Genomic DNA, 9,045 nt, shown 5'->3' with positions numbered 1-9,045 from the left:
ACATTAATAAGACATTAAAAAAATAATGTTCAAGTTTATATGGCTGGTAAGAGGCATAATTAAAACTAGAACACTAATCTTTTGGCTATTAGTGCAGGCCTCTTCCCTATTCTATTTCTTCTGCCATTGTGTCCTTTGTAATGGTCTCATTCCCTCTTTTTTTTTTTTTGCTTTTTGGAGGGCAATTGGGTTTAAGTAACTTGCCCAAGGTCACATGGCTAGGTTTTTTGTTTGTGTGTGTTAAGTGTGTGAGGCCGGATCTGAACTCAGGTCCTCCTGACTCCAGGGCCAGCACTCTACTTGCTGCACCACCTAGCTGCTCCCTCATTCCCTCTTACAAAAGGTTTCTTTGGACTTCTTTTTGGTAAAATAAAAATGTCACATACAAAAATAAATGGTAAAAATCCTAGTGAAATCACTGAAAGCAACCAAACTGACATTTTCTTATAAATATCTCTTAAACAGACATGAATATTTTGCTATTTATTTTTATTTTATCTATTTTTTTTTACTAATCTTTCTAGGGAAGAGTTTAAAAAATGATAGATGCCTCATAGGTTTGCAAATCATTCTTAAACATAAAAAATAACAACTTAAAAGAGGTGTCAGATTTTTATCTGATTTTAGATGACTGTCTAATCTACATTCAAAATGCTTATGGATTCTATTTAGGTTTTCCTTGAAAACTTGTGTACCTTTCTGCACACAAACATTTGCCCAATCTGTGCATCTGTGAAATGGGAATATTTTCAAATGTCTAATGTTAAACATTTGAGAACTTTTCTTGCATACAAGCTCAAGAAGGACTTGAATAAATTCATAAAATGCCTTTAATCCAATGACATTTTTCACATAGAAGCAATGGAATATATTCTTTTTTGAGAATAGGTTCACTTACACCTGAAGCATCCAGTTTCCAAACTTATCTTTTAGAGAAATATTGCATCTCTCTTCAAAAGACAGTAGTTCTAATTTGTTTGATCAAATACATGTAATTTGTGCCATTCACCACAGGGAATTATTAGCCTAAAGGCATATGCATAAAAGCAGTGAAAGAAAATGACTGCCTTATTAAGTTTTGACAAACTAATAAGAATAATTCAAAAGCGAAGAAAAGCAGTTATCTTCTGCAGCATAAAAGAGGATTAATCATAAAATGAGGAGGTAATGAAATGGGGCAACTGGAGAATTTTACTTTCTTTTAAACATAAATGCTATCTTTTTCTTTTTTTGTGTGTTTTTTTGGGGGCATAGCTAATACAGAAATTTGTTTTGCATGACTGTATATATTTGTTATGAATATTTTTCTTAATGGGTGAGGGAGGGTGGGTGAGAGAGAATTTGGAACTGAAAATAAAATAAAATTGAATTAAAAAAATGAAAACTAGCAGGAGTTAGCAATGCTATCTCTCCAATTAAAGTCACTACGAGTATCTGTGCTTATCTGCTTAGGCAATCCCAGGTAACCTTTCAATTCAATTTAGTTCAATTTAACAAGTGTTAATTACTACAATGTTTCAGGCACTGAGAATATAAGTACAAAAATGAAAACAGTATCTACCTTCAAGGAGCTTGCATTTTATGGGGTCTGACAATGGAGACCTTCTTAGGACAGCTTCACTGTTGTGAGGAAGTACTATCTTTAGAGGGCAGACAAAGTTCCTAGTTCTCCATGGTAGAATTCCATATTAGCTTTCAAAGAAGATTATTTTGGCACCAAATGTAATAGAAGTAAGTACAATGTCTAGAAAGACAGCAACCATACACAATCCCACCCAACTCTACAATGGTCACACCACATCTATATCATTGTTCAGTTTAAAAGTCATGTTGTAGAAGGTGTTTGATTGATAAACTGGAGTATATCCAGAGGAGAGTGACCAGGAAGGTGAAGAGACTTGAAATCATGTTACTGTTGAAGAAACTGGGAATGCATTACCTCAATTATGAGCAGACTTAGAAAGGACATGATCGCTATCCCGAGGACTTTTTTTTTTTTGTGTGCTCAGAGAGGTCTGTCTCCTATTGCCCACTTGTAGAATGGGGCTGTTGTTGTGTCTTGAAGGGACGCAGTATAGGCATCTCTAGTCTTTTCTCTTCCTCTCCTCCCCTTCTCCAAGGGAGGCTGATTAAGAAGTTGGGGCTGGAGGCCACTCTGTTCTCCTCAGAGAAGGGGTATTGGACTAGAATTATATCTCTCAGATCCCTTAAAAATTGTTAGTCTAGTGAATATGATCAGTTTCAAGCCAAGTTCTGTTCATTATTTCATTATTGAGGAAAGCAGGATTCCAAGCTTTATATGCAAGGGTTTGACTCTCTTCCCATCAAATACCAATTTCACAATGATCACACATATAGCACTTATGAAGAAAACCAATTTATCCAAATTGGGAGGAAAAAGAAATCAGAGAAGGTATACAGAGAAGAATATATACCAGACAATACAGAGTGAAGGAGCTCTTAAACTGAGAGCAAGATAACCCAGATCAGTAGAGAGAAAGAGAGAGACAGAGACAGACAGAGAGAGACAGACAGACAGAGAGAGAGAGACACACAGACAGAGAGAGAGACAGAGTTAGAGCTCATCCAAGAGGAAACTCGTAGAAGTGTCTAGTATAGCAAGGTAGAGAAGACAGGGACATGATGGAAACAGCCAGTGCCTCTTAAGTTGGCTTCTTCCTAGAGGCTTTTCCTTTGGTGACTGAAGTGAGGTAGTCCTCTTGCATATTCCCTTTTGAAGCTAGAGGCCAGAAGTGTTTGATATGACTTGAGTGTTGAAAGAGATCTGAAGAAAACTGAAAAAGACTGGAGCTCTCCCCCTCTTGCCAAGTCTGTCCTGCCCCTCATGAAGAGTAGGTTATTCATTTTCACCTATAAGGAGAATCCCATATTAAGGGGTTTTGGGTCAGGGATTACACATGGAAGGTAGATTTGACTTATTCTACTTAGCACAAGTGAGCAGAACTAGGATCAATGGGTGACTGTTCCAGGGAAATGAAGTTTAGTTAAAAAATAAACAAGAACTTTCTATCAATTAGAGACAAGAAAAAATGATGAGGTCCCCTGCTACTGGAGAGGATTTCAAATGGAGGCCTGTTTGCTGGGTATGTTAAAGAAATCCATGCTTCAGGTAAGAGTTGTACTATATGACAACTAAGATCTTATCCAACTTTAAGATTCTATGATTACTAAGTATGAGGCTAAATCTGTACCATTCCTGTTCACTAAGAATCCCAAATTTTATAATCAGGGGGCAAGCAGAGGGTGAAGCTGCCATTTAGGCAATGGATGGTAGTGGCATAATTTTTTATTTATTAATAACATATATGTGGAAGGAAAATCTCAAGGAAAAATTAAATTAGCAAAAGCAGTTAGTAGGAAAGCAATAGTAAGTATTATTTATAGTGGTACTCAGTTCTTTCTATCTTCAGAGTACCTAATATTATTACCTAATTAATCAACCTCAGATTTGTGCTGAGATTACTACAACACCTCACATGTCATGATAAATGATTAGAAAGTAATGTGACACATTAATTAAACACAGAAAAGAGAAATAGTTTAAACTAATTCTAGATCAGCTATAGAGAGAAAATCAACCTAAAGTGCTTGTAGATGGGTAGACATTCATGGATTTGTGATGGAGATTGCTGCTCTAATTGAATTTAGATTATATTGATACATTTTTTTTGATGAATTTCACTTAGATGATATTCTTCAAATTGCAGTTTAAAAATTTCAGAAAAAATGTTTGAAAGTTATAGATTTTCTTATTGGTTCTAAGGGGGATGCCTAATTTTTGGAAAAAAATCGAATAGCTGTTTATCTCTACTAAAGTCACACTTCAGTGCTTCATTATGGTGTAACACTGATCCAGGGTTCTTGGAGGTTATGATAGCGGAACTTAAGGGCCAGCATGCCTTGCCAAGCTGGAAGGGTCTTGAGTATGGGCATTATGAGGAAATTTGATTCTGTCATATGAAGAATAACCTAGCTAAGTTGAGAGAAACTCATTATCAAAAGTTTAAGTATCAGGTGATTATTCATTTTTGGCGATTGCAACTCCAGTACTGTCTGCTAAGACATTAACCTGTATCTCTAAAGCTGATACTTAGAGTGATGAAATCACAAACCTTTTGAAGTATTTTATCTACCTGTCTAAAGTCAATTTTTAGATAAGGGACATAAAAGTGCATTATTTCACAGAATCACGGAATTTTAGAGTTGAAAGAGATCTCTATCTAGTCTACCCCATCCCATTAATACCTGCTATAATGTATCTAGTATACAGCCTCTTCTTGAAGATTTTCAATGAGGAGGAATCCACCACCTCCTGAGACAGCCCATTCCCCTTTTGGAGAGCTGTATTGTTAGGAACACTTTCTTGATATTAAGCCTAAATTGGAATCTTTTAAAGAGACAATTGTTCCTGGTTCTGCCATATAGGATCAAACAAGCCTAATCCCTTTTATATGTCTCACCTCTTCAAATACATGAAGTTAGCTGAGATCCCTCCTTCAAGTCCTCTTTTTTCCCCTGAGGTTAAATATGTCCAGTTCCTTTTGCTGATCCTCATATGACAAAGGCTTAAGCCCTACCTCCTGAACTCAACAAGCTGCTGTAGATAAGATCTGACCAAGGTGGGGTACTGACAGACTCTCTTACCTCCATATTCCTTGAAACTATGCCTCTTTTTTTTTTTCATTTTTTCAAATGCTTTATTAACTTCTCATTTAGATCATTAATTTCTGCCAAATTTTGAGTTACAAATTTTCTCCCTGTTTTTCCCCTACCCACCACCCCAGAATAGCAGTCTCAAAGGATATCCCCTCCTCCAATCTGCTCTCTCCCATATCTTCTCCCATACCCCCTTGGACTTTTCTAGTAGGGCATAGTGGATCTCTATGCCCCAGTGCCTGTATATCTTCTTTCCCAATTACATGTAAGATAGTATTCATAATAGTATATATGTATATATAATTTTAAACATTTGATTTTAAAACTTTGAATTCCAGATTCATTTCCTCCCTCCCTTGTCACCCACCCTTACTGGGAAGATAAGCAGTTCAGTATAGATTGCACATGTGTAGCTAATGCAAAACATTAACTTAGTAGATATATTGTAAAAGACTGACTATATTTCCCTCCCTCCTATTCCGCCACCCACTTGTTCTATTCTCTGGTTTGATCCCCTCCCTTTTCAAAAGTGAGTGCTTCTAACTTCCCTCCCCATAAGCATGCCCTCCCTTCCATCATCCTACCTCTCATCTCCTTCCCCCTACTCTCCTGTAGGGTGAGATACCATATTTAGTGTGTATTTCATTCCCTCCCCGAGCCAAATTCAATGAGAATTAGGTTGACCCATTCCCTTTTGCCTTCCTATTCTTCCCCTCCATTGTAACCCTTTTCCCTTGCCTCTTCTAATGTAACTGATATTGCATTATCATTTTTGGCTACTACATCACCCCACTGATTCATTTTGACCTTTCATCACATTAAAACCCCTTGATGTTTATTAGATAAACTATTACCTAATTATGCCCCCCCTATTTTGTACTTCTGACATTGATTTTTGAATCCAAATATAAGCCCTAATGTTTATCCCTACTGAAATCTATCTTCTTATATTTTGCCTAATGTTCTAGTTTGACCAGATAGTTCTGGGTCCTGATATTGTCATGCAGTGTGTTACCTATGCCTCCTAGTTGTTTTTTTTTTTCCTGGTGGTCTTTCCACTGTTTTTTTTAAAAAATTATTTATTTATTTTAGTGTATGAATTCAGTTCCACAATCCCTTGTGTTTCAATTTTCTCTCCCTCCCTTTTCTCTGCCCTCCCCCCCCTCTGGCACCATGTAATCAAATACCTTCTCTACATATACCTTCACATTAAACATTACTCAGGTTGCAAAGAAGAATTACAACCAATGGAGTGAGCAATGAGAAGGAAGGGATAAAACAAAACCAATACAAAAGAGAGAGAGCAAGTAGTTTGCTTCAATCTGCATTCAGACTCTAATTCTTTCTCTGGATGTGGATATGCCTTTCCATAATGAGTCTTTTGGATTTGTTTTATAACCTTGCATTACTGAGAGGTGCCTGGTCTATGAAAGTTAATTGTCACAGATATGATGTATCTGTAATTACATACAAAGTTCTTCTTGTTCTTCTCCCCTCACTCACTCAGCATCAGTTTATAGAAGTCTCTCCAGGTTATTATGAAGTCCATATGATCCTCATTTCTTATAGCACAGTAGTATTCCACTACATTCATATAACACAACTTGTTTATCCATTCCCCAATTGATGGGCATCCCCTTGATTTCCAGTTCTTTGCCACCAGAAAAAGAGCTGCTATTGACCCAGCAATACCACTTCTAGGGCTGTATACCAAAGAGATCATAGAAGTGGGAAAAGGACCCATATGTACAAAAATATTTATAGCAGCTCCTAGCTTTTTTTAATCTTCAAATTTGATAAGGATGCCACCTGTGCCTTTACACAGTACTAAAATTATTGATCAAATGTTAAAGTAAATAGAGCCAACCACAGATGCTTGGAGGACTCCACTGGGAACCTCTTGCCTAATTGACAGTGCACCATTGATAGCTACCCTTTGAGCCTGGTCATTTAACCCACTCTAAATCCATTTAACTATATGACCATCTAGTCCACATTTTCCCATCTTTTCCAAAAGAATAATATAAGATAATTTGTGAAATGTATTGTTAAGTTAAAGAAAAATTTATACCTTGCCAAAAAAGGAAAAAAAAAAGTTAGACAGGAAAGACCTGTCCTTGAGGAAACCATACTGGCTTTTTGTAAATCACTTCTTCCTGTGATTGATATTCACTAATTTATCTCTTTATTGATCTATTGCCAGGCATTAAAGATGAGCTTACTGGACTCTAATATGCAGACTTAAGTCTCTTTCCTTTTCTAAAAATTGCTATAAATGTTTCTACTTTTCCATTATGCAAGTACCTTTATTGTTTTCCATAATCTTTCAAATACAACTGACTATGCCTTAGCAGTCATATCTTCCAGCTTTCTCAGGACCCAAGGATGACATTTCATTTGGGCCAGGGGATCTAAATTCAACAATAGCAATTAGGTATGCTTTTACTAATATCATGCTAACTCTATGATAGCCATTTTCCCCCTGTCATTTTCAGTTTAAAATTCATTCTACTTGGAACAGAAAACAGAAGCAAAATAATCATTAAATATCTCTGCCTTCTCTCTGTTGTCAGCTATCATTGTCATATACATCCAGATGAGCTTCTCTACTTGCTTTGTTCTTCTTTCTCACATTATAGCTAAAAGACACATTTGTAGACTGTATTTCCCTTTACCAGCCCAAATTCTTTTATAGCCCTAGCACTTTACATAGTTCAATAGGATTGCATCATACTTTTTAAAATTTCCCTTTATATGACCTTGTTTTGATCTTCTGTATTTATTTTTAAAAATAATATTTTTTTAAAGTCTAAGTTGATTAATGAGCTCTTTGTCATTCGCATTATTCTTAAAAGTTATATCTCATTTTTTTTCCTTTTCACTGGAATTGTTTTAATTTGTGTCTTTAAAATTTCATTTTGGAGAATTTTCCATATTTTCTGGACTGACTTAACCTGTAGAATTTGAAGTGATATCATTTGTACCTGATTATTCTCACAAACTCTAAGAGGCAACAATCACTTTTCCCAAAATTTTTCACCTGAGCAACTAGTTCTTCCTGTCTAGAAAAATGAGATCCCTTATCACTTTTAATACCTAATTAGAAAAACATCCCTAAATCCTTTAAAAATGGTTATTACCTTTTAATAACTTTAAAATCACACCCAAATCCCACTCCTTTATTAGTCTTGATATCTTTATAACATCCTAAATAGCTTATAAGATATCAGTAGAAGAATGGGAATGGAGTAAAGAAGCCTTGAGTTTAAACCTGGCCTTAGACACCTACTAGTTATGTGACTCTGGGCAAGTGACTTAACCTCTGATTGTATCAGTTTCTTTTCTTTTTTTTTATAATATGGTCTTGTCAGAGTTTGGCCTTAAATTTTTTTTTTCTGTTCATTTTTTATTTATTTAGTTTTAGTTTTCAACATTTACTTCCTTAAGATTTTGAGTTCTAAATTTTCTCCTTCTCCCTACTCTCTCCCCCCTTCCCAAGACAGGATTAATTTGATATAGACTGAATATGTACAATCATATTGAACATATTTCCACATTAGTCATGTTGTAAAGAAGAGTTAGAACCAAAGGGAAAAAAAACATGAGAAAGACAAAAAAAGAGAGCAAGTAGTATGCTTAGATCTACATTCAGACTCCAGAGTTCTTTCTCTGGATGTAGATAGGATTTTCCATTAGGAGTCTTTTGGCATTGTTTTAGATCCTTGCATTATTGAGACGAGCTAAATCTGTTGAAGTTAGTCATTGCACAATATTGCTGTTACTGTGTACAATGTTCTCCTGGTTCTGCTCACTTCACTCAGCAGCAATCCATGTAAGTTTTTCCAGGTTTTTCTGAAATCTACCCACTCCATTTCTCATAGCAAAATAGTATGCCATTACATTCATATTCCACAACTTGTTCACTCATCTACCAATTAATGGGTTCCCCCTCAGTTTCCAATTCTTGGCCACCACACAAAGAGCTGCTACAAATATTTTTGTATGTGTGGGTCCTTTCCCCATTTTAGTGATCTATTTGGACGCAGACCTAGAAGTGGTATTGCTGGGTCAAAAAGTATGCTCGGTTTTATGGTCCTTTGAGCATAGTTCCAAATTGCTCTCTAAAATAGTTGGATCAGTTCACAACTTCACCAACAATGCATTAGTGTTCCAATTTTCCCACATCTCCAACATTTATCATTTTTCTGATTTGTCATGTAATCAATAGTGATTTAAAGCATTTTTCATAAGACCATAGAGAGTTTTAGTATCTTCATCTTAAAACTGCCTCTTCATATACTTTGACCATTTATCAATTGGGAAATGACTTGTATTCTTTTAAATTTAACTCAGTTTTCTATATATTTT

This window comes from Petaurus breviceps, unplaced genomic scaffold, assembly GCF_028583685.1.
Source record: "Petaurus breviceps papuanus isolate PSGF00001 unplaced genomic scaffold, PetGlider_PUasm1.0 38, whole genome shotgun sequence".
Lineage (NCBI taxonomy): Eukaryota > Metazoa > Chordata > Mammalia > Diprotodontia > Petauridae > Petaurus > Petaurus breviceps.
This window is presented reverse-complemented; position numbering follows the sequence as displayed.